Below are 27,826 nucleotides of genomic sequence, written 5' to 3'. Positions count from 1 at the left end.
GTTAGGAGCAAATTGCTCCTCCACCCCTTCTGCCCCCATGCTTCGGCATATATGCTCTTTTTTAACTGTGGTGGTGAAATCCCCTCCGACAGTGCTGGAGTCACGGCTTTATGTATCGTGGGAGCAAAACGCTGTTGCTGTCAAGATAAATAAATCCGCGCTGCAGCAGAATGGCGTACCTGCTAGGCAAATGGTGGTTAACAATAAAACAAAGTAACATTACAGTATAACAGTAGGACTTACCATACCTGCAAAGCAAATACAAAAAAAATAGCAAAAAATAACACATTTAACACAATCTGTGCCTAAAATATATATATGCCGAAGCATGGGGGCATCCTCCCGCAAAAGGTAGGAGCAAATCGCTCCTCCACCCCTTATGCCCCCATGCTTCGGCATATATGCTCTTTTTTAACTGTGGTGGTGAAATCACCTCTCACAGTGCTGGAGTAACGGCTTTATGTATCGTGGGAGCAAAACACTGTTGCTGTCAAGATAAATAAATCCGCGCTGCAGCAGAATGGCGTACCTGCTAAGCAAATGATGGTTAATAATAAAACAAAGTAACATTACAGTATAACAGTAGGACTTACCATACCTGCAAAGCAAATACAAAAAAAATAGCAAAAAATAACACATTTAAGGCCGCGTACACACGGGCGGACTGTTCGCCCAACCTTGTCCGCTGAACAGTGTTTGGGCGGACAGTCCGCTCGTGTGTGGGCTTTCAGCGGACAGTTTCAGCGGACAGTTGGACGGACAAAGTCTTTCGGAAATTCCGAAAAACTGTCCGCTGAAACTGTGTTTGAGCGAACAGTCCGCCCGTGTGTGGGCCTGTCCGCTGTACTTTCGAAATGAGCGGACTGTTCCCGCTCGGAAAGTCCGCCCATTTCGAGCGCGTGTACAGGTAGGCGGGGCCCGCGAAGGAGACGTCGCGGGCTCCGCCGCCTGGAATGGGCTTAAAGGGGAACCCCAACGCCGAAAAAAATCGGCGTGGGGGTTCCCCCCAAGTCCACACCAAACCCTTGTCCGAGCACGCTACCCGGCCGGCCAGGAAAGGGGGGCGAGCGAGCGCGCCCCCCTCTTGAGCCGTACCAGGCCGCGTGCCCTCAACATGGGGGGTGCCTTGGGGAAGGGGGGGGCCGCGCGGCCCCCCCACCCCAAAGCACCTTGTCCCCATGTTGATGAGGACAAGGGCCTCTTCCCGACAACCCTGGCCGTTGGTTGTCGGGGTCTGCGGGCGGGGGGCTTATCGGAATCCGGGAGCCCCCTTTAAGAAGGGGGCCCCCGGATACCCGCCCCCCACCCTATGTGAATGAGTATGGGGTACAATGTACCCCTACCCATTCACCTGTGAAATAAAGTACAAAAAAAAACACAACACATGGAAAAAGTATTTTATTGCACAGCTCCGGGGGTCTTCCGTCTTCGGGGGTCTTCTCGCCGGACTCCTCCGCTATGTGTGTGTAGCTCTTTTGCTAGCGGAGGAGTCCGGCTTTCTTCCTCCCCGCCGCCGGCCTCTTCTCCCGACTTCGGGGGTCTTGTCCCCCTCTTCGGTTCTTCTGCCGGGCCACCGCGCCTGGTCCGGTGGCCCGGTCTTCTGTCGCCGTCTTCCGTTCTTCTGTCGCCGCCTTCGGTTCTTCTGCCGGGCCACCGCGCCTTCTTGTAGCTCTTTTACAGGCGGTGGCCCGGTCTTCTGTCGCCGCTGTCGTCGTCGCCGCCGCCGCCGCCGCCTTCCGTTCTTGTTCTTCTTCTTGTTCTTCTTCTTCTTCTCCTGGAGATGTTGACTCGACGAGCTCTCCGGCCGGAATGCCAGAGCCGCGCTGTGCGGTCACTTATATAGTGACAATGGGGCGGTGTCACATGGTATATGTCACATGGGTTGGTCACATGGTGACCCCGCCCCCTTACGATGTCATAGTCCCCATGTGACATCAACCCATGTGACCAACCCATGTGACATATACCATGTGACACCGCCCCATTGTCACTATATAAGTGGCAGCGGAGCGTGTCCCTGGCATTCCGGCCGGAGAGCTCGTTGAGTCAACATCTCCAGGAGAAGAAGAAGAAGAACAAGAAGAAGAACAAGAACGGAAGGCGGCGGCGGCGGCGGCGACGACGACAGCGGCGACAGAAGACCGGGCCACCGCCTGTAAAAGAGCTACAAGAAGGCGCGGTGGCCCGGCAGAAGAACCGAAGGCGGCGACAGAAGAACGGAAGACGGCGACAGAAGACCGGGCCACCGGACCAGGCGCGGTGGCCCGGCAGAAGAACCGAAGAGGGGGACAAGACCCCCGAAGTCGGGAGAAGAGGCCGGCGGCGGGGAGGAAGAAAGCCGGACTCCTCCGCTAGTAAAAGAGCTACACACACATAGCGGAGGAGTCCGGCGAGAAGACCCCCGAAGACGGAAGACCCCCGGAGCTGTGCAATAAAATATTTTTTCCCTGTGTTGTGTTTTTTTTTGTACTTTATTTCACAGGTGAATGGGTAGGGGTACATTGTACCCCATACTCATTCACATAGGGTGGGGGGCCGGTATCCGGGGGCCCCCTTCTTAAAGGGGGCTCCCGGATTCCGATAAGCCCCCCGCCCGCAGACCCCGACAACCAACGGCCAGGGTTGTCGGGAAGAGGCCCTTGTCCTCATCAACATGGGGACAAGGTGCTTTGGGGTGGGGGGGCCGCGCGGCCCCCCCTTCCCCAAGGCACCCCCCCATGTTGAGGGCACGCGGCCTGGTACGGCTCAGGAGGGGGGGCGCGCTCGCTCGCCCCCCTTTCCTGGCCGGCCGGGTAGCGTGCTCGGATAAGGGTCTGGTGTGGACTTTGGGGGAACCCCCACGCCGATTTTTTTCGGCGTTGGGGTTCCCCTTTAAGCCCATTCCAGGCGGCGGAGCCCGCGAAGTATCCTTCGCGGGCCCCGCCTACCTGTACACGCGCTCGAAATGGGCGGATTTGCCTCCTCCTTACGTGGGCGAGTCCGTTCATTTCAAAAGTTGAGCGAACTGTTTACCCAACCTTGTTCGTCAAACAGTCCGCTCGTGTGTGGGCAAGTCCGCTCATGCAAATTTTGAGCGGACTGTTTGCCGAAACTGTTTGACGAACAAGGTTGGGCAAACAGTCCGCGCGTGTGTACGCGGCCTAACACAATCTGTGCCTAAAATATATATATGCCGAAGCATGGGGGCATCCTCCCGCAAAAGGTAGGAGCAAATAGCTCCTCCACCCCTTATGCCCCCATGCTTCGGCATATATGCTCTTTTTTAACTGTGGTGATGAAATCACCTCCGACAGTGCTGGAGTCACAGCTTTATGTATCGTGGGAGCAAAACGCTGTTGCTGTCAAGATAAATAAATCCGCGCTGCAGCAGAATGGCGTACCTGCTAAGCAAATGATGGTTAACAATAAAACAAAGTAACATTACAGTATAACAGTAGGACTTACCATACCTGCAAAGCAAATACAAAAAAATTGCAAAAAATAACACATTTAACACAATCTGTGCCTAAAATATATATATGCCGAAGCATGGGGGCATCCTTCCGCAAAAGTTAGGAGCAAATTGCTCCTCCACCCCTTCTGCCCCCATGCTTCGGCATATATGCTTTTTTTTTAACTGTGGTGGTGAAATCGCCTCCGACAGTGCTGGAGTCACGGCTTTATGTATCGTGGGAGCAAAACGCTGTTGCTGTCAAGATAAATAAATCCGCGCTGCAGCAGAATGGCGTACCTGCTAAGCAAATGATGGTTAACAATAAAACAAAGTAACATTACAGTATAACAGTAGGACTTGCCATACCTGCAAAGCAAATACAAAAAAAATAGCAAAAAATAACACATTTAACACAATCTGTGCCTAAAATATATATGCCGAAGCATGGGGGCATCCTCCCGCAAAAGTTAGGAGCAAATCGCTCCTCCACCCCTTATGCCCACATGCTTCGGCATATATGCTCTTTTTTTAACTGTGGTGGTGAAATCGCCTCCGACAGTGCTGGAGTCACGGCTTTATGTATCGTGGGAGCAAAACGCTGTTGCTGTCAAGATAAATAAATCCGCGCTGCAGCAGAATGGCGTACCTGCTAAGCAAATGATGGTTAACAATAAAACAAAGTAACATTACAGTATAACAGTAGGACTTACCATACCTGCAAAGCAAATACAAAAAATAAAAAAAGCAAAAAATAACACATTTAACACAATCTGTGCCTAAAATATATATGCCGAAGCATGGGGGCATCCTCCCGCAAAAGGTAGGAGCAAATAGCTCCTCCACCCCTTATGCCCCCATGCTTCGGCATATATGCTCTTTTTTAACTGTGGTGATGAAATCACCTCCGACAGTGCTGGAGTCACGGCTTTATGTATCGTGGGAGCAAAACGCTGTTGCTTTCAAGAAAAATAAATCCGTGCTGCAGCAGAATGGCGTACCTGCTAAGCAAATGATGGTTAACAATAAAACAAAGTAACATTACAGTATAACAGTAGGACTTACCATACCTGCAAAGCAAATACAAAAAAAATAGCAAAAAATAACACATTTAACACAATCTGTGCCTAAAATATATATGCCGAAGCATGGGGGCATCCTCCCGCAAAAGGTAGGAGCAAATTGCTCCTCCACCCCTTATGCCCCCATGCTTCGGCATATATGCTCTTTTTTAACTGTGGTGATGAAATCACCTCCGACAGTGCTGGAGTCACGGCTTTATGTATCGTGGGAGCAAAACGCTGTTGCTGTCAAGATAAATAAATCCGCGCTGCAGCAGAATGGCGTACCTGCTAAGCAAATGATGGTTAACAATAAAACAAAGTAACATTACAGTATAACAGTAGGACTTACCATACCTGCAAAGCAAATACAAAAAAAATAGCAAAAAATAACACATTTAACACAATCTGTGCCTAAAATATATATATGCCGAAGCATGGGGGCATCCTCCCGCAAAAGGTAGGAGCAAATTGCTCCTCCACCCCTTATGCCCCCATGCTTCGGCATATATGCTCTTTTTTTAACTGTGGTGATGAAATCGCCTCCGACAGTGCTGGAGTCACGGCTTTATGTATCGTGGGAGCAAAACGCTGTTGCTGTCAAGATAAATAAATCCACGCTGCAGCAGAATGGTGTACCTGCTAAGCAAATGATGGTTAACAATAAAACAAAGTAACATTACAGTATAACAGTAGGACTTACCATATCTGCAAAGCAAATACAAAAAAAAAAAAAAGCAAAAAATAACACATTTAACACAATCTGTGCCTAAAATATATATGCCGAAGCATGGGGGCATCCTCCCGCAAAAGGTAGGAGCAAATTGCTCCTCCACCGCTTATGCCCCCATGCTTCGGCATATATGCTCTTTTTTAACTGTGGTGATGAAATCACCTTCGACAGTGCTGGAGTCACGGCTTTATGTATCGTGGGAGCAAAACGCTGTTGCTGTCAAGATAAATAAATCCGCGCTGCAGCAGAATGGCGTACCTGCTAAGCAAATGATGGTTAACAATAAAACAAAGTAACATTACAGTATAACAGTAGGACTTACCATACCTGCAAAGCAAATACAAAAAAAAAAAGCAAAAAATAACACATTTAACACAATCTGTGCCTAAAATATATATATGCCGAAGCATGGGGGCATCCTCCCGCAAAAGGTAGGAGCAAATCGCTCCTCCACCCCTTATGCCCCCATGCTTCGGCATATATGCTCTTTTTTAATTGTGGTTGTGAAATCACCTCCGACAGTGCTGGAGTCACGACTTTATGTATCGTGGGAGCAAAACGCTGTTGCTGTCAAGATAAATAAATCCGCGCTGCAGCAGAATGGCGTACCTGCTAAGCAAATGATGGTTAACAATAAAACAAAGTAACATTACAGTATAACAGTAGGACTTACCATACCTGCAAAGCAAATACAAAAAAAAATGCAAAAAATAACACATTTAACACAATCTGTGCCTAAAATATATATGCCGAAGCATGGGGGCATCCTCCCGCAAAAGGTAGGAGCAAATCGCTCCTCCACCCCTTATGCCCTCATGCTTCAGCATATATGCTCTTTTTTAACTGTGGTGGTGAAATCACCTCCGAAAGTGCTGGCATCGCGGCTTTATGTATCGTGGGAGCAAACGCTGTTGCTGTCAAGATAAATAAATCCACGCTACAGCTGAATGGCGTACCTGAAAACAAAAAATGGTTAACAATAAAACATTGCAGACTAGAATACAGTACAAAGGAGCAGAACAATAGATAGAGAATAGAGAGAGAGAGAACAATAAAACGACAACTATTTTTTTTTTTTTTTGTTTTTTTACTTTTTTTTTTAAACACTTTTTTATGTAACTTTAACAGTTCTGTTGTAATGCCTATATCTGCGCTTTCTGCAGACACGACATTTTCTTTGGGGGGCTCGTTGGGTAGGGGTACTCGGGAGGACATAAGAATAATGCCTCTCATGCAGCCGGCTTACTGCATTTGGTTGGGGAAGGTGAGGTGGAGCTCCACCTGGATACAGAAGGGCTCTGACGATATCCTCCTGGAATTTAAGGAAGGATCCAGTTCGTCCTGAAGCTTTGGGTAGAACATAAGCATTCAGCATAGCCAATTGGAATAAATAAACAGACACTTTTTTGTACCAGCGTCTGGCCTTACGGGCAACTAGATACGGCGCCAACAACTGGTCATTGAGGTCCACCCCTCCCATATTTTGGTTATATTTGTGGACACAGAGGGGTTTCTCCACAATACCAGTCGCCGTAGGAATTTGGACCGTCGTGTCTGCATGAAGGGAGGTAAGAAAGAAAACATTCTTATTATCCCTCCACTTCATAGCGAGCAAATTATTACTGCGCAAGCAGGCTCTCTTCCCCAGCCTAAGACGAGAATCTACAAGCCACTGGGGAAAGCCCCGGCGATTAGGTCGCACAGTGCCACATGCTCCAATCTGCTGATCAAACAAGTGACTAAACAGTGGCACGCTCATGTAATAATTGTCCACATATAAATGGTACCCCTTTCCGAATAAGGGTGACACCATGTCCCACACTATCTTGCCAGCGCTTCCTATGTAGTCAGGGCAGTTCTTCGGCTCTACGTGACTATCTTTACCCTCATAAACCATAAAACTACGTGTATAGCCTGTGGCCCTGTCACAGAGCTTATACATCTTGACCCCGTATCTGGAACGCTTGTTGGGAATGTATTGTTTGAATGACAAGCGACCAGAAAACTTAATCAGGAACTCATCAACGCAAACAACTTGATGGGGAGTAAACAAGTCTGCAAAACGTTGGTTGAAGTGGTTTACGAGGGGCCGAATTTTGTAGAGCCGATCGTATGCAGGGTCTCCACGAGGACGACAGAGTTCATTGTTGCTGAAGTGCATGAACCACAAAATCAGCTCGTATCGTGCCCTGGACATGGAAGCAGAGAACACGCGCATATGGTGAATTGGGTCAGTGGACCAATATGACCGCAACTCACTCTTTTTGGTTATGCCCATGTTGAGGGAGAGGCCCAGAAAGATCTTAAATTCAGAAACCGTAATTGGTTTCCAACGTCTGGCAAGGGCGGACTGGGGAACAGTGGCGATGTGTTGTCCAGCGTACAAATTGCTTTGGTCCACAATAGATCTATAGAGATCTTCGGTGAAAAACAGTGAGTAAAAATCAAGTGTCGTAAAATCAACTGTTTCCACGTTAATGCCAGGTTGGCCAGTGAATGGGGGAAGTACGGGTTCTGCAGAAGTGGTGGGCACCCAATCAGGATTGGCGAATTCTGCAGGAAGGGCACTATGGGTACGACGGGCCTGTCTTTGTCTTCGTCTTGGTGGCAGCGGGACACTACTTGTGCTTGCCACCTCGCCAGTTTGAACTGCACTTATGGGACTCGCCACGTCACCACGTGCTACTGCAGTGCTGGATGTACGTCCAGGGTGTACTAGGCCGCTGGTGCTTGCCAGTTCACCAGAAGGATGAGCGGCTCTAGTACGTCTCTGCTCCATACGAGGGACCTGCGGTTCTTGCACCTCAACAACAGAAAAAATTTGGGATCGGGTACGCCTGCCCTTAACAGGGACCTCATCTCCGTCTCCAGAGCTATCTGTCATGGAGCCGCTGTCCTCTACAGGATCGTATTCTGAGCCTGAATCTGACAGATGAGTGACTTCCTCTTCACTATCTGTCATGCTCAGAAACGTGTAGGCCTCTTCACTAGTGTACCTTCTCTTTGCCATTTTGGGCTCTAAATTTAGGGGTACACTAGTGAGACTCACAGGTAAAAAAGCACCTAGGCTGTCAGCGACTGTATCAAAACGCTACAAAAAAAACTGTTAGCGAGCGCAGGGATCAGGCCTGACTCTGCGAATGCTGCAGTTATGTGTGTTGTGTTTTGTAAGTGACAGTGATCGATCGATACTGCACTTGGGTGGGCTGGGCTGGGCGGAGGGGCTAAACGCAGGTGCTAGCAGGTATCTGGGCTGATCCCGCTAACAATGCGTTTTGGGAAACCTAAACTGCTGGCGACGCTAATATAGATCTGATCAGATACTATATTACTAAGGGAGGTGTATGCTTTGCGCGTGGGTGTTAGCGGTACTGGCACTAACCTGACGCTGCCTGGGGCGACGCAGACCTTATCTGACCCTCAAACTTATATCACCCGCCGGGTGATCAGGGGGTTAAACCTTTATTAGGTAATAAATGGCGGGTGCCCTGAAACTATAAAAAAATAACTAACCAACCAGCGTCACCTGTAACAGTTATATGGTGATCACTGGTGAAAGGGTTAACTAGGGGGCAATCAGGGTGCTTTATGCGGTAGTATATGGGGGTCCCTGACGCTATAAAAAGCTGCGGCGAACCTAAATACCTACCTGCCTAACTAGCGTCACCTGTGACAATAATACAGCGATCAGAAAAACGATCGCTGTATTAGTGACACTGGCGACGGGGGGTTATCACAGGGTTAAACATTTATTGGGGGGGTTAGGGGGGTACCCTAGAGCTAAAGGGGGCTAACCCTAACTGCCCTAACAGTTATTGCAGTCACAAATGACACCAATGCAATAATAAAAAAATAAATGCAATTGGTGTCACTGTGACTGGGGGTGCAGGGGTGATTGGGGGGGTGATCGGGGGGTGAAGGGGGGGTGAAAGTGTTCCTGGCGTGTTCCATTCTCCTCGGTGCCGGAACGAAAAAGACCGACACGAGGAGAGATTACATCACTGCCTCTGCCTGTGTTTACAATACAGGAGAGGAAGTGATGTAGTGCTAGAATTTCATTCGTCAGGAGCGATCGCGAGGGGGTGGCCAAGACCGCCGCTGGCACCGGGGGGGGGCCCGATTGGGCCCCCCACCCGCGGGAAGGCATGGACGTACCTGTACGCCAATATGCCTGCCCGTGCCATTCTGCTGACGTACATCGGCGTGCGGCGGTCGGCAACTGGATATGTATATGTATCTATATATACATATATATTTATACATTTATAAAAAAGAAATTGTTGGGGGGGGTTGTTTTTTCAAAACTACTATAAAACTACTACAAGCATAAAAAATTACATTTACTACTACAAGCATGCTGTATAAAAAGAAAATATCTGTTATACTTATGCATTTATACATATATATTTATACATTCTTTTTTCCAAAACTACTATAAAACTACTGCAAGCATAACAATTACAACTACTACTACAAGCATGCTGTATAAAAAGAAAATATCTATTATACTTATACATTTATACATATATTTATAGAATTTTTTTTGCGGGGGGTTGTTTTTTTAAATTACTATAAAACTACTACAAGCATAAACAATTACAATTACAAGCATGTTGTATAAAAAGAAAATATTTGTTATACTTATACATATACATTTATACAATTTTTTTTTGTTTTTTTGTTTTTTTCAAAACTACTATAAAACTACTACAAGCATAAACAATTACAATTAATTAGGGGTGCAACGGATCAAAAAACTTATGGATCGGATCATTCCTCGGATCAGAGTCACGGATCGGATCATTTTTCGGATCAGCAAATAATAATTTAATTTGCAAAAACCTGTGAAAATTCCACCACCATATAGTCCCCACTGTAATATCCACAATCTCCCCACTGCAATATTGGTTTATGAACTTTGGACTGGCTGACTACCAGATCTGGCTACAGGACTCTGGCTATGCTTGACTACGCTTTTTTCTATTTACCGTTTTATTTTTATTAATAAAAAAGTGTGATTTGATTGTACTTCTGTCTCAGTTTGTTTCATGGTTTCTGACAGTATGGCAGGGTATGGCAGAGTATGGCTGGGTATGGCAGAGAATTGGCTGAGTATGGCAGAGTATTGGCTAGGTATGGCAGAGTGTTGGCTGGGTATGGCAGAGTGTTGGCAGGGTATTGCAGAGTATTGGCAGGGTATTGCATGGTATTGCTGGGTATTGCAGAGCATTGGCAGGATATTGCAGAGTATTGGAAGGGTATTGCAGAGTATTGGCAGGGTATTGCCAGGGTATGGAGGGATGGCTGCTTCCATCCGATCTCTCCCCTCCACTGTACAGATTAGTACAGAGAGGGGAGAGAGGAACCGGCATCAAGCCGGTTTGTTTACAAGTGATTGCTCCGTCGGAGCGATCACATTGTAAACGACCTGTGTGTAGAAAGATGGCCGCCGCTTAGGAGCTAGGCCGAAGCCACGGCCTTTCCTAAGACTGAGACCGCAGAGCGCCCTGCGGATCGCGGCATGTGCCAATTCGAGCGGGGTGACCCGTTCGGATCATGGATCTGTGACGATCCGTTGCACCCCTACAATTACTACTACAAGCATGCTGTATAAAAATCAAATATCTGTTATACTTATACATATATATTTATAATTTTTTTTTTAACTACTGTAAAACTACTACAAGCATAAACAATTACCATTACGACTACAAGCATGCTGTATAAAAAAGAAAATATATGTTATACTTATGCATTTATACATAAATATATTTATACAATTTTTTTTGTTTTTTTTAATTTTTTTTAAACTAATATAAAACTACTACAAGCATAAAAAATTACAATTACTACTACAAGAATGCTGTATAAAAAGAAAATATCTATTATACTTATACATATATACATATATTTATACAATTTTTTTTTTTTGCGGGGGGGTTGTTTTTTTAAACTACTATAAAACTACTACAAGCATAAACAATTACAATTACAGGCATATTGTATAAAAAGAAAATATTTGTTATACTTATACATATACATTTATACAATTTTTTTTTGTTTTTTTTTGTTTTTTGCAAAACGACTATGAAACTACTACAAGCATAAACAATTACAATTACTTAGGGGTGCAACCGATCAAAAAACGAATGGATCGGATCGTTCCTCGGATCAGAGTCACGGATCAGATCATTTTTCGGATCAGCAAATAATAATTTAATTTGCAAAAACCTGTGAAAATTCCACCACCATATAGTCCCCACTGTAATATCCACAATCTCCCCACTGTAATATTGGCTGAGTATGGCTGGATACGGCTGAGCATGGCTGAGTATTGCAGAGTATTGCAGAGTATGGCTGGGTATGGCAGAGTATGGCTGAGTATCGCAGAGTATTGCAGAGTAGGGCTGGGTATGGCAGAGTTTGGCAGAGTATTGGCTGGGTATGGCAGAGTATGGCTGGGTATGGCAGAGTATTGGCAGTGTATTGCTGGGTATAGCAGAGTATTGGCAGGGTATTGCCAGGGTATGGAGGGATGGCTGCTTCCATCCGATCTCTCCCCTCTACTGTACAGATTAGTACAGAGAGGGAGAGAGGAACCGGCGTCGAGCCGGTTTGTTTACAAGTGATCGCTCCGTCGGAGCGATCACATTGTAATCGGCCAGGGTGTAGAAAGATTGCTGCCGCTTAGGAGCTAGGCTGAAGCCACGGCCTTTCCTAAGGCCGAGACCGCGGAGCGCCCTGCGGATCGCGGCATGTGCCCATCCGAGCGGGGTGACCCGTTCGGATCACGGATTGGTGACGATCCGTTGCACCCCTACAATTACTACTACAAGCATGCTGTATAAAAAGAAAATATCTGTTATACTTATACATATATATTTATAATTTTATTTTTATTTTTTTTCAAAACTACCGTAAAACTACTACAAGCATGCTGTATAAAAAAGAAAATATATTTTATACTTATGCATTTATACACATACATATATATATATATATATATATATATATATATATATATACACAATTTTTTTTGTTTTTTTATTTTTAAACTAATATAAATCTACTACAAGCATAGAAAATTACAATTACTACTACAAGCATGCTGTATAAAAAGAAAATATCTGTTATATATTTATAAAAATAGATTTTTTTTTAAACTACTATAAAACTACTAGAAGTATAAACAATTACTATTACTACTACGATCCTGTATATATAAAGAAAAAAGATGTTACTCTATAGGGATCATTGCCACATTATCACATACTCATCATCATCTTCATTAACCTGAAAGTCAACCCTGCGGATCAGCTGCTGCTCAATGTCAATGAACCACATATTACCATTTTCATCAACCCGAATGTCAAACCTGTTGTTGTTCCCCTGATGGCCGTGGTCCTGTTGGGGGATGGGGATGGCAGCCCGGCACAGTGGACAGGTTGCGCTTTGCTCCATCCACCGCTGGATGCACGCCGTGTGGAATTGGTGAGCGCAGGTCACAGTGGTCGTGTCTTCTCCATCTTCAATACCTGCAAAACAGATGATACAGATTACCTGCTCCTCGCCACGCGGCTCCATGGCCGGCGGCGGTGCTGGGAGATGTTCAGCAGGCCTGTCGCGGTGTCTTGGCGAACGGCTCCTGTTCCTGGGTGGCTCCGCCTCCTGTCTCCGCCGATGTGGGGCTCTGGATCGCGTCCGGTGGGCGATTGGTGACTCGTCGCCGTCCTGGCGTGAGCGCCTTCGCCGGGATCCGGGACGTGAAGGCCGAGGCATCCTGTTGGTGTTGGATGCCTGTATACCTGAAAAAAGTCTAAAAAATTATAATATTAAGAATAATATTATAATAAGGGTTAGTAATAGCGATAAATATCAATAAAAATGATAAAAATCGCAGTTATTCGCTGTCAGTCGCTGAAAATCGCAGTGAAATGCAGGAGCTCTCCTCTCTGAATGTCACTCCGTCAACTCGCTAAGGAGAAGTGACCTGAGACCGCCTGAGACTGGAGTAAAGAAGAACCTGTGACCAATCACAGCACCTCTTACTGAAGCGCCTGACCTGATGCACCTCACAACTATGTCATATCACACAAACCCATATCAATTTTATATCATTTTATTAATTTTATTTCAAATTTCAACAGTATTGGGTGATTTTAATGGTTATTCTTGAATTTGGCCACAAGATGGCAATCTGTGTTCTCCGGCTGTAATACCGATCCCCGCCAAAGGTGTCTCCTATCCCGATCAGCTGAATGCAGTGATTGGTTTCATCATCACCCGTCGGCCATCTTTAGTACTGGAAATCTCTATGGAGGATGAACGGAGACAGTTACTGAGGGGAGAGCTGAGAGGAACCGTCCCGGGGGGCAGAAATGGCGGCCGGGGGGCGCAGAGCTGTGCAGGTGAGGAGGAGAGCCGGGGGGAGGAGAGGAGACCGCGGGAGTAGTGAGGAGGAAAGTCCGGGGGGAGACAGAGCTGGAGACCCCCCAATCACCCCCCTCCATGTTCACTAATTACCCCCCTCCATGTTCACTAATTACCCCCCTCCCCTCCATGTTCACTAATTACCCCCCTCCCCTCCAAGTTCACTCATTACCCCCCCACCGTGTTCACTAATCACCCCCCTCGTGTTCACTAATCACACCCCCCCTCGTGTTCACTAATCACACCCCCCCCTCCGTGTTCACTAATCACACCCCCCCTCCGTGTTCACTAATCACCCCCCCCCCCTCCGTGTTCACTAATCACCCCCCCCCTCCGTGTTCACTAATCACCCCCCCTCAGTGTTCACTAATCACCCCCCTCAGTGTTCACTAATCACCCCCCCCCTCCGTGTTCACTAATCACCCCCCCGTGTTCACTAATCACCCCCCCCCGTGTTCACTAATCACCCCCCCCCCCCCGTGTTCACTAATCACCCCCCCCCCCCCCCGTGTTCACTAATCACCCCCCCCCCCGTGTTCACTAATCACCCCCCCCCCCGTGTTCACTAATCACCCCCCCCCCCCCGTGTTCACTAATCACCCCCCCCCCCCCCCCGTGTTCACTAATCACCCCCCCCCCCCGTGTTCACTAATCACCCCCCCCCCGTGTTCACTAATCACCCCCCCCCCCGTGTTCACTAATCACCCCCCCCCCCCCCGTGTTCACTAATCACCCCCCCCCCGTGTTCACTAATCACCCCCCCCCCCCCGTGTTCACTGATCACCCCCCCGTGTTCACCCCCCCCCCTCCGTGTTCACTAATTACCCACCACCCCCCCCGTGTTCACTAATTACCCCCCGTGTTTACTAATCACCCCCACCCCCCCCCCCTCTGTGTTCTGTCATCTGCCCTCCCCCGCAGCTGTGTTGTGTCACCTGTCCCCCCCTGCAGCCGTGTTGTGTCACCTGTCCCCCCCTGCAGCCGTGTTGTGTCACCTGTCCCCCCCTGCAGCCGTGTTGTGTCACCTGTCCCCCCCTGCAGCCGTGTTGTGTCACCTGTCCCCCCCTGCAGCCGTGTTGTGTCACCTGTCCCCCCCTGCAGCCGTGTTGTGTCACCTGCCCCCCCCTACAGCCGTGTTGTGTCACCTGCCCCCCCCTACAGCCGTGTTGTGTCACCTGCCCCCCCCTACAGCCGTGTTGTGTCACCTGCCCCCCCCTACAGCCGTGTTGTGTCACCTGCCCCCCCCTACAGCCGTGTTGTGTCACCTGCCCCCCCCTACAGCCGTGTTGTGTCACCTGCCCCCCCCTACAGCCGTGTTGTGTCACCTGCCCCCCCCTACAGCCGTGTTGTGTCACCTGCCCCCCCCTACAGCCGTGTTGTGTCACCTGCCCCCCCCTACAGCCGTGTTGTGTCACCTGCCCCCCCCCTACAGCCGTGTTGTGTCACCTGCCCCCCCCTACAGCCGTGTTGTGTCACCTGCCCCCCCCTACAGCCGTGTTGTGTCACCTGCCCCCCCCTACAGCCGTGTTGTGTCACCTGCCCCCCCCTACAGCCGTGTTGTGTCACCTGCCCCCCCCCTACAGCCGTGTTGTGTCACCTGCCCCCCCCTACAGCCGTGTTGTGTCACCTGCCCCCCCCTACAGCCGTGTTGTGTCACCTGCCCCCCCTACAGCCGTGTTGTGTCACCTGCCCCCCCCTACAGCCGTGTTGTGTCACCTGCCCCCCCCTACAGCCGTGTTGTGTCACCTGCCCCCCCCTACAGCCGTGTTGTGTCACCTGCCCCCCCCTACAGCCGTGTTGTGTCACCTGCCCCCCCCCTACAGCCGTGTTGTGTCACCTGCCCCCCCCTACAGCCGTGTTGTGTCACCTGCCCCCCCCCCGCAGCCGTGTTGTGTCACCTGCCCCCCCCCCCGCAGCCGTGTTGTGTCACCTGCCCCCCCCCCCCGCAGCCGTGTTGTGTCACCTGCCCCCCCGCAGCCGTGTTGTGTCACCTGCCCCCCCCTGCAGCCGTGTTGTGTCACCTGCCCCCCCCCCCTGCAGCCGTGTTGTGTCACCTGCCCCCCCCCTGCAGCCGTGTTGTGTCACCTGCCCCCCCCTGCAGCCGTGTTGTGTCACCTGCCCCCCCCCTGCAGCCGTGTTGTGTCACCTGCCCCCCCCCTGCAGCCGTGTTGTGTCACCTGCCCCCCCCCTGCAGCCGTGTTGTGTCACCTGCCCCCCCCCTGCAGCCGTGTTGTGTCACCTGCCCCCCCTGCAGCCGTGTTGTGTCACCTGCCCCCCCTGCAGCCGTGTTGTGTCACCTGCCCCCCCCCTGCAGCCGTGTTGTGTCACCTGCCCCCCCTGCAGCCGTGTTGTGTCACCTGCCCCCCCCCTGCAGCCGTGTTGTGTCACCTGCCCCCCCCTGCAGCCGTGTTGTGTCACCTGCCCCCCCCTGCAGCCGTGTTGTGTCACCTGCCCCCCCCCCTGCAGCCGTGTTGTGTCACCTGCCCCCCCCCTGCAGCCGTGTTGTGTCACCTGCCCCCCTCCCTGCAGCCGTGTTGTGTCACCTGCCCCCCCCTGCAGCCGTGTTGTGTCCACCTGCCCCCCCCCTGCAGCCGTGTTGTGTCACCTGCCCCCCCCCTGCAGCCGTGTTGTGTCACCTGCCCCCCCCTGCAGCCGTGTTGTGTCACCTGCCCCCCCCCTGCAGCCGTGTTGTGTCACCTGCCCCCCCCCTGCAGCCGTGTGTGTCCACCTGCCCCCCCCCGCAGCCGTGTTGTGTCACCTGCCCCCCCCCCCGCAGCCGTGTTGTGTCACCTGCCCCCCCCCCGCAGCCGTGTTGTGTCACCTGCCCCCCCCCCGCAGCCGTGTTGTGTCACCTGCCCCCCCCCCGCAGCCGTGTTGTGTCACCTGCCCCCCCCCGCAGCCGTGTTGTGTCACCTGCCCCCCCCCCGCAGCCGTGTTGTGTCACCTGCCCCCCCCCGCAGCCGTGTTGTGTCACCTGCCCCCCCCCCTGCAGCCGTGTTGTGTCACCTGCCCCCCCCCTGCAGCCGTGTAGTGTCACCTGCAGCCGTGTTGTGTCACCTGGCCCCCTGCAGCCGTGTTGCGTCGCCTGGCCCCCCTGCAGCCGTGTTGCGTCGCCTGGCCCCCCTGCAGCCGTGTTGCGTCGCCTGGCCCCCCTGCAGCCGTGTTGCGTCGCCTGGCCCCCCTGCAGCCGCGTTGCGTCGCCTGGCCCCCCTGCAGCCGCGTTGCGTCGCCTGGCCCCCCTGCAGCCGCGTTGCGTCGCCTGGCCCCCCTGCAGCCGCGTTGCGTCGCCTGGCCCCCCTGCAGCCGCGTTGCGTCGCCTGCCGCCCCCTGCAGCCGCGTTGCGTCGCCTGGCCCCCCTGCAGCCGCGTTGCGTCGCCTGCCGCCCCCTGCAGCCGCGTTGCGTCGCCTGCCGCCCCCTGCAGCCGCGTTGCGTCGCCTGCCGCCCCCTGCAGCCGCGTTGCGTCGCCTGCCGCCCCCTGCAGCCGCGTTGCGTCGCCTGCCCGCCCCTGCAGCTGCGTTGCGTCGCCTGCCGCCCCCTGCAGCCGCGTTGCGTCGCCTGCCGCCCCCTGCAGCCGCGTTGCGTCGCCTGCCGCCCCCTGCAGCCGCGTTGCGTCGCCTGCCGCCCCCTGCAGCCGCGTTGCGTCGCCTGCCGCCCCCTGCAGCCGCGTTGCGTCGCCTGCCGCCCCCTGCAGCCGCGTTGCGTCGCCTGCCGCCCCCTGCAGCCGCGTTGCGTCGCCTGCCGCCCCCTGCAGCCGCGTTGCGTCGCCTGCCGCCCCCTGCAGCCGCGTTGCGTCGCCTGCCGCCCCCTGCAGCCGCGTTGCGTCGCCTGCCGCCCCCTGCAGCCGCGTTGCGTCGCCTGCCGCCCCCTGCAGCCGCGTTGCGTCGCCTGCCGCCCCCTGCAGCCGCGTTGCGTCGCCTGCCGCCCCCTGCAGCCGCGTTGCGTCGCCTGCCGCCCCTGCAGCCGCGTTGCGTCGCCTGCCGCCCCCTGCAGCCGCGTTGCGTCGCCTGCCGCCCCCTGCAGCCGCGTTGCGTCGCCTGCCGCCCCCTGCAGCCGCGTTGCGTCGCCTGCCGCCCCCTGCAGCCGCGTCGCCTGCCGCCCCCTGCAGCCGCGCGCCTGCCGCCCCCTGCAGCCGCTTCGCCTGCCGCCCCCTGCAGCCGCGTCGCCTGCCGCCCCCTGCAGCCGCGTCGCCTGCCGCCCCCTGCAGCCGCGTCGCCTGCCGCCCCCTGCAGCCGCGTCGCCTGCCGCCCCCTGCAGCCGCGTCGCCTGCCGCCCCCCGCAGGCGCGTCGCCTGCCGCCCCCCGCAGGCGCGTCGCCTGCCGCCCCCCCCCCCCGCAGGCGCGTCGCCTGCCGCCCCCCTGCAGGCGCGTCGCCTGCCGCCCCCCCGCAGGCGCGTCGCCTGCCGCCCCCCCCCCCCCCCCCCCCCGCAGGCGCGTCGCCAGCCGCCCCCCCCCCCCCCCGCAGGCGCGTCGCCAGCCGCCCCCCCCCCCCGCAGGCGCGTCGCCAGCCGCCCCCCCCCCCGCAGGCGCGTCGCCTGCCGCCCCCCCCGCAAAATTGATGAAAAAATTGGATTCTTTTTATTTGTATATATTTTATAGCAGAAAGTAAAAATTATTCCTTTTTTTTTATTGTCGCTATTTCTTTCTAGCGCAAAAAATAAAAACCGCAGAGGTGATCAAATGCCACTGAAAGAAAGCTCTATTTTTGAGGAAAAAAGGAGGTAAATTTTGTTTAGGTGCAGCGTCGCACAACCGCGCAATTGGCAGTGTCGTATCGCATGGTCATGAAGGGGGGGTAAACTTTCCGCAGCTGAAGTGGTTAATACTGCACTTAGAAGTTCTGTCCTTCCCTCCCCTCCCCCCTCCCCCAGCTCAAGCTGATTGACAGCCTCATCTCTGTTCCTATGTGATGGGGGGTGGGGGTGTCTCTTCCTTCCAATCGGCTCTCCTCATTGAGCTCTGTAGTGTAACTTCAGCTCCCATCCCCCCCCCCCCCTTTTTTTTGTGAACTCTCAGACAAGCTGTATAATTCAGTACTTTGAATGGTAGATAAGTGTAGAGAAGACTGCAGATAGAGATCCATCTTCCGTAGGGGGATTTGTTTCCTCTGTGGCCGGTCACATCACTGGGTATATGGAAGTGTTTATAACCAATGTAACTTTCACTGGCACTGAGCACCAATGGTGGGGCTTCCGTGTCACTTCCTGTGACCACCAATGTGTTGGGGGGTTATCCATTCAGAGGGTGGGGGGATCCAATGACTGCATGTCTTTTTCCATAGAGGAGAGCGGGCTCTGTCCTTGTCTGCATAGCAGAGCCGACATGGACCTGTCATCCAAATGCTTTGGGGACTTCACACAACTCTATCAGTATTACAGGGATTGTAAAGTCTTCTTTCTTATTTTTAACTAGGAAAAAAAAGTAAACATGTTATACTTCATTGCTGTTCCAGTGGTTTTGCACAGAGCAGCCCAAATCCTCCTCTTCTCTGGTCCCTTTTCGGTGCCCCTGGCCCCTCCTTCTTGTTGAGGGTCCCCACAGCAAGCAGCTTGCTATGGGGGGCACCCGAGCCGAGCCCCTGCTCCATTCAGACATGGAGCCATTGCCTGGCCCCCCCCCTTTCTCTCCTCATTGGCTGACTGACTTTGACAGCAGCAGAAGGTAATGGCGCCTCGCTGCTGTCTCAGCCAATGAGGAAGAGAGTCCTGGGCTGCCAAGACACTTCTGCAACATCGCTGGGTTTAGAGGGACCTCAGGCAAGTATTAGGGGGTCTGAGGGGGGCTGCTGAAACAGAGAAGGCTTTTTATCTTGATGGGAGAAGTTTGGGGGATATAAAAAGAAAACAAAAAACCTTTATACAGGATTTAAAGCAGAGCTCCGCCCAAAAGGGAAAGCTCCTTTTTGTTTGCATCCTCCACTGCCACATTTGGCACTTTTGTGGGGGGGGGTTCCTGGTTTACACAAGTACTCGCTCCCACTTCCGGCTCAGATCACCACGGAGAACTGACCCGTAATTTCGCCCCCTACCCCTCCCCTACACACAGGTCCCAGAAGATTGCGGGGCCATTCCCAAGGCGCAGCGCGACTCGCGCATGCACAGTAGGTAACAGGCTGTAAAGCTGCAAGGCTTCGCTTCTCGTTTCCCTTACCAGAGATGGCGGCGCCTGCACCCAAAGCCAATTGAAGAATTGGCTCAGGAGAGGACATCGCAGGATCCCTGGACAGGTAAGTGTCCTTATTTTAAAAGTTGCACTTACAGTATTTGTAGCTGCTGACTTTTTCCAAAGTAGCCCGGAGCTCCTCTTTAAGACAGAAAACTTGCAATCGCAAGACTGCTGATCGCTCAGTTCTCCTCCGGCTTCACCTGAGAGGAGGGGTGGGCGCAGCTGTATGCTGAGATTCAGAGCCAGCTGTCAATCAGGAAGCTGGGTGGATCCCAACAATATGATCGGGATCCTTCCAGAGCCTGTAACTTCCCTGCCATGTTCGCTGACAGCAGGCAATAGCCCAAAATAAGCTGACTCCGGGTCACAGGAGTGCAAAAGTAAGTGCACCCTTGTTACCCACAAGAGAAGTATGGCCGAAAAAGCTTTTATTGAATTATGAAACCGACAATTTTAGTGAACTGTTCTAAAGTAATAATATTCTTTATCCTTCTAGACGTCATAACAAGCAGCCCAGGCTTGCTAGTAGCATTGGCACTGAAAAACTTTGGTAATGTGCTGCCACCTGGTGGAACTAGAAAATATCAGCTTTGATCTTTCCCTTTTTAAAATGTTTGGTGTGGCTGTGATTTGGAATCCATGGCATTGGTACCGACTGTTATCCTTATAACCTTCTTCCTTTGTCACTGGCCTGGAACAAGCATGCAGCCAGCAAAGTCCAAAATCCAAACTGAATGCAGGTTCCATTCAGGTTTTACTGTAATTCACAAAATGTCTTTTATTTATCTGTGTAATATTCAATGTTACTAATACCCCATTAGCCTTATTCTGGTGCTATTTGAACTGTACAATAGTTTTTGGGTATATTTATTCCCCTTTAGACTCCTCACAACACCCTTGTGTTAGAATTGTTATACTGTGATTGGATGCTGGAGATAATTATGGTGGGTGTGCAGCTTACACCGACTTTACTATCTCATTATAAGGAGGATGTACCACACTGTCTAGAATTGGTTATTTTACGTCTAAAAATTCAGTCTCGGTGTCATAAATAGTTTTTTGGGGATATGGATTTATCGCTACATTCTCCCAGCTGAGGTTTTGGTACATTTTGTATTAGCGACATAATCTTAAAGCAGAGCTCCACCCAAAACGGGAACCTCCATTTGTTCGCACCCTCCATCACCGCATTTGGCATTTTTTGGCAGGGAGGGGGGAGCGGGTACGTGGTTTTGACAGGTACACGCTCCCTCTTCCTGGTTAAGATTGACGCACAGCGGTCCCCCCCCCCCTCCCTCCCCACCTGCTGCCTTCAACCTTACACACTGGAACTCTATAAATTAAAGGGGAGCTCCACCCAAAAATGGAACTTCCGCTTTAAGTTCTGGTGACCTCCTGATGTGCCACATTTGTCATGTAATTTTTTGGGGGGAGGAGCGAGGGTACCCTGTTTTTATAGGCACCCAGCTCCCACTTCCTCCTTTGTCTCCGCGGCACCAGAAGGGAAGATCACCTCCTCCCTGCAATCTTCTGGGACATGTCATAGGTCCCAGAAGATTGTCTGGCCATTCACAGTATGGCACGCGCATATTCAGTGCGCGCCCGGCTGTGAAGCCACTGCCAGGCGCCCACATTTAGAATGCTGGCGCCGTGGAGAGGAGGGAGAGAGGAGCGAGGCTTCCTGCACCCACAACGCTGGACCGTGGGACAGATCGCTCTTTTCTCACAGCTCCCTGAGCAGAGAGCTGATGACTGTCAGTCACCGCTCACTGGAGCGCTGGGCTGTGGAGGCGGCGGGAGCGGCCGGCTCAGTCTTTAAGTGGCTCGCTGAGAGGCTAAGCCAGTGCCGGTCCAGGTTTGTGGGCGGATCCCTACTCCAGTGTCACCATCTTGCCTGGACCGGCTCTGTGATGTCAGCTGACAGCCGACTTCAGCTCACTATCTGCTAAAAATGAACTGCACTCCTGTGATCCACAGGAGAAGTACAGCCAAACGAGCTGAAGATTCGACCAGAGGCTGTGTACTTCTCTTTTTAAAGTTGGACTTGTGGCATAGAACTCTTTAATATGTTCCTCAATAGCCGCTTTGTGTGAACCAAAGTTCTTTGCAAAACTCAATATTACCTTGTAAAAGTAGTGCTGGCATCATCGTTGTACTGCATGTATCCTGTACAGAGAGCAGAGCTGTGGGAGGGGCCACTTCCCGCACAAGGCCGTCATATGATGTCCTGGACTTTGATTGGAGATATCTGAATGATGGAGCTACAGGCATCATCCACATATCAGATTTTTTTTTTTCTGCCAGAGCGATTCCCTGCACAGTAAAAACAATCATAGTGGCTGTTTTTACAGGCAGCAGAAGGGGCCATTTACCATAGAGCTGACCAAGGACCAGATGGTCCTCGGCTGTCTCTATGACCTTCAGAGGCCGGGCACGACGTTAAGATGTCGATTCCGTCCTCGGCAAATGTAATCACTTCTGTGTTTTTAGAGAAAAAGGCTGAGATTGTGTGTGTGTGTGTGTTTTTTTTTTTTTTTTTTTTTTATCTCAGGCTTTCCGGCCTAGCGGAGAGTTGTGAGGTCTTATAGACCCCCCATCTCTCTCTCTAACGAGGACCTGTCATGCACTAGTTTTTTAATAAAAGTGATTAAAAAAAAAATTGAAAGGAAAAGTGTAAAGATTAAAAAAAAAAACATTTTTTTTAGAGCACCTCGTCCCCACGTGCTCACACACAGAAGAGAACACATATGTAAAACTGCGTTCTAACCACACATCTGAGGTATTGCCATGAATGTTGTAGTGAGAGCAATAATTCTACCCAAGACTTCTTTTGTAACTCTAAACGGGTAACTTGTAAACATTTGTAAAGTGTTGCCGATGGAGATTTTTAAGTACCGAAGTTTGACATGTTGGGTATTAGGGCTGAATCAACTAATTGATGAATCGACAACTAATCGATTATGAAATTAATCCATTACTATTTTCATAATCGATTAATCGGCCAGTAACATAATGGGGCTCCTTTATAGTATAAAAAGAGCAAATAATCGCTACTGTAAATATTACTGTCACCGTTCTACAGTAAAAAAAAAAGTGAACCCCTTAAAGAAGTCATCACCTGCGTTTTTTTTTTTTTTTTTTTTTTTTTTTTTTTTTTTTTACTATAAAGGGCTCATTTTGGTCTTTTTAACCCCATTGTGTTACTAAATGTCTTAGACCTGGTTCACATCTATATTTTTATTGGTGCTTTTTGCAGAAACGCACTACGGTTCGTTTACATGGTTTGCTATGGGACACGCTCATATCTGTGCTTTTTTTCAGCCGCTGCATATTTGGAAACGGTCAGGGACTTTTAAACGCGAGACGATCTTTCTTTGGTTCAATATACTTCAATGGAGAAGCTGCAGAAAAGCATGTAATGCTTTTTTTGAAGCAATTTTGTGTTTTTTAATCTGACCCAAAAAAAATGCAAATTGCAGTAAAATCACGTGCGCAGAAATCAAAAAACGCACAGCAAAAAGCCCTGCAGAAACAGATTAAAAGCAAACTGCGTAGGTGAGTACCGAGCCTTATGCTGCCACATGGATCAGACACCAGACCAGTCACCCTGAACGGGGCGAGAGCAGCACTGACTGGTGTTTATTATAGGAAGCTCCTGAACAGGGAAAAGTGCAGACGTTGTTGCATGCTGGATTACTGCACAGATCTGGAAGAAATGCACAAAGGACACAACATTCAAATAACTATACACACACCTCTTCTATTTACACACAATTGCAGCTTTTGATGTATTGTATTTGAACATGGTGTACATTGGCTTTGCTCTAATACTTTATCTTTGTTCCCTTATTTTCTTTTTTTAGATGAAAGCTGGACTGGGGACAACATTTTTTACCAGCATGCTGGCGTTTTTGTTTTGGACCTTATTCTTGAGAGATACCCGTGTTTTGCTCTACACACCTTCCCAGACCGGACATCACACAATGTATCAACAGTAGCATCTCCATGAATAAAAATGTTTGTATCAACAATTTCTGACTGGAATAATGTGATTATTTTTTTTTTTTTATTTTTTTTTTTTGCATTGTCCGAGTTTTAAAATGTTCTTCAGACAAATGTGTCTATCAGTTTCCCCGTGAGGTCATTGTTGGCTAAACATCAGGAGCTGGAGACTTGTGACATCATTGAGATATGAGGCTCATGATGTCACTTGTATCTGGAAATCCCCACTGAAGTCCTATTCAGACAGTTATGAGGCTCAGCTTACAAAGCTTTAATATCAGTATAAGGAACCAAATAAAAAAAAAGTGGTTGGAAAATGGGCCAAAATAAAGTTTCTTATCCTTGTGTAAAGCTTCATGAATTTGGCCTGTTGTACTAAACTCACATTTTCATGGTCTTCCTTCCACTATCCTTGTAATGGTTGAGCAGGTTGTCTGAATGTGGCTGTGGGTACCAGAGTTTGACCATCCTGCCCAGTGCTCTCTGCAATGTAACAGACCTGTGTGTGGGTTTTTTTTTCTATAATTTAAGTATCTTATTAACTTCGAGAGAACAATAGACTCAAATTTATTTCATACTTGGATGCGAAGGGGACTCTGAAGCCTAGTTCACACAGGCTGAATGTCGGGGGGGGGGGTGGGGGGATTCTACCCATGTGTACTGCTGCCGGTCCGATGGAAGCCGGCTTCTGTCAAAGGGGCATGACCGAAAAAGGTGTGCTGACCAGAGTGTTCTGGCAGGCAGGGGGTAGGGGGTGTCCCCCCTGTCTGAACACAGTAGCACAGCAGGCAAGATCACTGTACTAACATCAGATAGTACAGCGGCTCCTTCTGAGCTGTCAGGTTTTTTTTTTTTCATTAAACCCACTGGGCTTAAGCCTGGTACACACTGATTTGATTTTGGGTTAAACAAAAAAAAAATGCTCAGTTCCGGTCAGAGCTGCTGTACTAACTATGCAAAGTTAGTATAGCTATCTCCCCCACTGAGCTGTTGTGTTCTGACAGGGGGTTGCCCCTCCCCCCCGCCAGAACACTCCAATCGGCGATCTGCGCCATTGGCGCAAAGCCGCTGATCGAGAGTCGGTTGTCTCCTTGTTTTCCAGCATTCCCATCTGACAGAGGCTGACCAAATGGCCGGCTTCTGTTGGACAGGGTGGCATACACACAGGCCGAGTGTCGGTGTGTGTTTGTTTTTTGTTTTTTTAACTGGCTAATGTTTTCTGACCTTCGGCCTGTGTGTACGGGGCTTTAAAAGTGACACTAAACTCTGAATTTTTATTTATTTACTTTTTACTAGTTGCCGCCGGGCCATAGCTGAAAAATTGTTGGAAAAATTGTCGGAAAACTCTGGGAGGGCGTGCTATAGCGTCCTCCCAGAATCTTGCTCCCACCCACCCCTGGGAATATCCGGGTCCAGAGGACCCGGCAGATCACAGTAAATGGCAGTTGACAGCGGCCCTTTACCGCGTGATTGCTTCCTCAAATGATGGAGTGATCAGTAGTAAACAAGACGGCTCATGCCCGGCTTAGCTTTTCCCCTCTCTATACCGATCGATACAGTGAGAGGGGAGAGATCAGGTGCAGCAGCGCTGTGGGCTGGATCTGTAGGGCCCATTTCTGCCTCATTCATCCTTCTATACTCAGGCATCCCCGTCTGCGGCTCAGCCACCCCCATTAACTTGCATGAATGAGGCATAAATGAGCCGTGATCATCCATGCCACTACTGTGCCCATCAGTGACTCACAAAAGTGTAATAGGCAGTCAAATTTAGATTTGAAATGTATGCCCCTAGAACACCTGATGGTACTCCCTGCATGTTGGGCCTCTGTATGTGGCCATGCTGTTTATGTCTCACGTGTGGTATCGCCATACTCAGGAGGAGTAGCAGAATGTGTTTTGGGGTCTAATTTGTAGTATGCATATGCTGTGAGTGAGAAATAACCTGTTAATTTTGACAATTTTGTGAAAGAATTGTGAGGAAAAAAATGACAACTTCAAAAAACTCACTATGCCTCTTACTAAATACTTTGGTATGTCTACTTTCCAAAAAGGGGTCATTTGGGGGTTATTTGTATTTTCCTGTTTTTTTTTTTTTATTGTCTCAAGAAATGAGATGGGCTGTCAGTACATCAGGTGTGATCACTTATCTGTCATTGGCACCATAGCCTGTGGACTCTATAACTTTCACAAAGACCAAATAATATACACTGATTTGGGTTATTTTAACCAAGTATATGTAGCAGTATACATTTTGGCCAACATTTATGAAGAGAAATTACTAATTTGCTAAATTTTATAACAGAAACTAAGAAAAATGACCAACAATTCTGTACATTTAAAAAAAAAATGTTTTTCATTTATAGTGCAAAAAATAAAAAAGCCAGCGGTGATTAAATACCGCCAAAAGAAATCTCTATTTGTGTGAAATAAAGGACAAAAATGTCATATAGGTACAGTGCTGCACGACTGAGCAATTGTCATTCAAAATGTGAGAGCGCTGACAATTGGTCTGGTTAGGAAAGGGGTTTAAGTGCCCAGTGGGTAAGTGGTTAATACAGATAACAGATAAAAAGAAATACTGATAATATTAGCAGAGCTGTAATTCCAGCAATAAAATGCTTTGAAAAAATGCTATATGGAACAATTGGACTGTACCAAATCACATGACCAATTTGTTCTATTGCCTTCTATAATCCAATCAGGTAGGGGAGAATATTAGAAGGGGGGTAACGCTGTGATGTAATGACACCTATAGATGCCAAGAACAAATTTTCAATGAACCTCAGCAGTTTCAATCGTTGCAAATTACGACTATTATAAAGGATTTATATAGCGCCAGCAGTTTATTCTTGCTGCTTTTTCCCAGAAGGATACCAAATGTAAGGCATCCCCTGCAGGAGTTTTATCCTGACTAGATACTCTCTAGGGCTGGTTCACACAAATTTGGAAAGGTTAGGACTGTAAGGTTGGATTCACACCTCTGCATTTTTAGTGTATTATGCAGATTTGCACTACAGTCCATTCAACATGGTTTCCTATGGAACACGCTCTGTAGTGCAAATCTTCAAAATGCAAAAAGCACTAAAAATGCCATAGGTGTGAATTCAGCCTTAGCGATACAGGGTGCCATGAAGAGGCCTTGCAGCTTACACATGCATTTGGAAATCTGTGCTAACTAAACCCCTGTTTTTAGCGCTTACTGTTGGACAAGTTAATTTGGTTGGTAGTCAGACTTGCTGGTGAGTTGAACTGGGAATTTTCTCTGGTTTTGTCTTTCATGCAGTTCAGTTTTTCTCCATAAATCGCATGGATAGTAGGTTATATCATTTCCAATTGCATAGTGCACACCAGTGCAATCAGTTCCAGTGTGTTCTAGTTCCAGAAATAAAAGCAGAACATGTTGCCGTTTTTCTGCACTGAACTGTACTTGAATGCAGTAAAATGCATCAAAAACGCGCTGGAAAGCACGTCTCAATTTAAGGTGAAGAAAAAAAAGAGGAAAAATGCACTGGAAAGCGTCAAACCGCATTGGAAACACACATGCAGAAATGCATCCGGAACGCTTTTCTATGGTGTGAACTGGTCTTGAGCCCAGGTTCACACTAATGCGAGTTTGAAATCGTGTAAGTTTAATTGAACTCGCACGATTTCAAACTAGCAATGCAGTCCGACTTCGGGGGCGATTTGACACATCTGTGCGGGATCATGCACAGATGTCTATTCAAATCTCCCCCAAAGTCGACAAACGTTGTATAGGAACTACTTTTGGGAATCGGTGCAGCACCGCAAAGTTGTTGTCGCACTGATTCAGACGGCGCCATTCTTGGCAATAGCCACCGATTTAGTATGCGATTTTTGACATGTCAAATGGGCCCGATGTGAACGTGGGCTAAGGCTGATTCTTTATGAAAGATGCAAATCCTGCAGCTTTTCTCATTACCGCACTGATCTTTTCCCAGGTGGTTATAATGTGTCCCATTAATGATTGTATTTAGAAATAACATTGTG

At 49.7% G+C, this 27,826-nt stretch overlaps 1 long non-coding RNA gene across 2 annotated transcripts; it reads left to right on the top strand.

Annotated features, from left to right (window-relative positions):
- Positions 1-13,475: 13,475 nt before the first annotated feature.
- Positions 13,476-23,847, top strand: LOC143988986 (uncharacterized). 2 transcript variants are annotated; one of them, XR_013276950.1, is made up of 3 exons: positions 13,482-13,632; positions 18,301-18,372; positions 23,680-23,847. It is a non-coding gene; the product is annotated as an uncharacterized LOC143988986 (long non-coding RNA). The 2 variants fall into 2 exon arrangements; XR_013276951.1 differs by lacking the exon at positions 18,301-18,372 and having other exon boundaries at positions 13,476-13,632.
- The last annotated feature ends 3,979 nt before the right edge of the window (positions 23,848-27,826 follow it).

Source organism: Lithobates pipiens, unplaced genomic scaffold, assembly GCF_037356315.1.
Source record: "Lithobates pipiens isolate NorthernLeopardFrog02 unplaced genomic scaffold, aLitPip1_a1.2 Scaffold_18, whole genome shotgun sequence".
Lineage (NCBI taxonomy): Eukaryota > Metazoa > Chordata > Amphibia > Anura > Ranidae > Lithobates > Lithobates pipiens.
The sequence above is the reverse complement of the archived record's forward strand: the minus strand, read 5'-3'. Positions and strand labels throughout refer to the sequence as shown.